This window comes from Anabas testudineus, chromosome 14 (genome assembly GCF_900324465.2).
Source record: "Anabas testudineus chromosome 14, fAnaTes1.2, whole genome shotgun sequence".
Taxonomy (NCBI): domain Eukaryota; kingdom Metazoa; phylum Chordata; class Actinopteri; order Anabantiformes; family Anabantidae; genus Anabas; species Anabas testudineus.
The window spans coordinates 15,735,962-15,737,592 of record NC_046623.1 but is presented as its reverse complement, the minus strand read 5'-3'; positions in this window follow the sequence as shown (position 1 = coordinate 15,737,592).

Here is a 1,631-nt window from a genome sequence, read left to right as displayed (position 1 = left end):
TGCTGCCTTCAACGACCCCTCGTAAAAACCAGAGTGAGTGTCAATTAACAACACTGTGACGTGTTTACGCCTCTAAATTAAACCAAATTATAACAGTAACATGAAGAGGTCATGAGAATTAAACATGAATTAGAACAACATATAATATATTTCCCTCAATGCATTTATTTAATTAAATCAAAGAAAACGTCGCATCCTGATGACTCAAACTGCAGAAACGTCGTTTTCCAGTTAACAATTATAAAAAAAATCACAGTGAAACAAACGACAAATTCATTTTTTTCTACATTACGTGAAAGCACCATGAAACATGTTCTTTTGGTCCTACAGCGCCACCACACGGTTTAACTAGTGACACACAGGTACAGCTGAAAGGAGCTGATGTTAAACATGCAAAATAATACTTAAATAATCTGATGAAGCCGTTTTAAAGGAAAATAGATTAATGTGAGATGCTCCTCTGAAGTAGTTAGTGGTTAGTTCAAATCTGTACGATAGATAAGATAGATAACATGTATAAAAGATCATCTGTGTCTATAATAATGAATAATTTACCGTTATCAATGTACTGTTCTGTTTCTCGGCACATTTCTACAACAGAAGCTCTTCTACCTGTTCTCCTCCTGCTGTCACATCCATCCCACATCTGAAGCATCACTTCTGCCCATTAAGGAAGTTGAATCCTGGCACCTGCAGGATCAGAGTCAGGACATTGTTCTGTGTCATGCATTAGGACAGGAAGGCAACACGTCTCAGCTAAGGACATAATAACACATAATTAGCACTGATACTGCTGTGTGTTTTGTCATGTCCTTAGCTATTGTTGAGTGTTTATTGGGTTTGGTGTGATTGTTGTGTTTGGCAACAGTAAGGAACAATCTGGACATCCGTAGTTCAACTGTATTAGTCTTACTTCCATGAACCTGTTCCCAGCCCACCCACACTCTCATTCCTGTTTGGTCCTTGGAGAACTGACTGATTCTCCATCACTCTTTTTAATCATTACATGATCTGACCACTTGGATGTTTTCTGATAAATGTTCACTAATTTCAACAATTTCTCTCCCTGACCTGATCTAACGAGCTCCTCTTTACTCGTGTCTTGTTGGTTTTAAACTCTAAGTACATACTTTGGTTTTGTTTTCTTCTGTAGTGGCCGTGGGGAACTTGTCTTAAAGCTGTCTCTTATGTTGAAGTCTGCACATTATACTTGTGGCATCTTATCAGTGAAACATCCTCACCAGCCACATGATGGTGTTGCTGAGCCGTCCTCACTTTGCCCAGTTTATCCCAGTTATAGAAAACAGCACATGACCAAGTCCTCATTTATGAATGTTGACTTGAGCGGATGTGTGACTTTGATATGAGCCTTGAACTCAGGTTACGTAGAGACACTAAGACGGAAAAAGAGAAATAGTTTTCATGTTTACTTCATATCGTGACTCCTTTTTACACATTAATTTGAATTTAAGATTTACCCAAGCAGCTTTGTATTGTTGTACATTATATTGATATTTGTCTAACAGAATTAAAGTGTATGTTTTGTGCTTTAAAGTACACCGACTGAACGTGAACATGTTATAATATTTGGTATATTTAAAGACGACTGTCACAGTTTTATCGTAGATTTA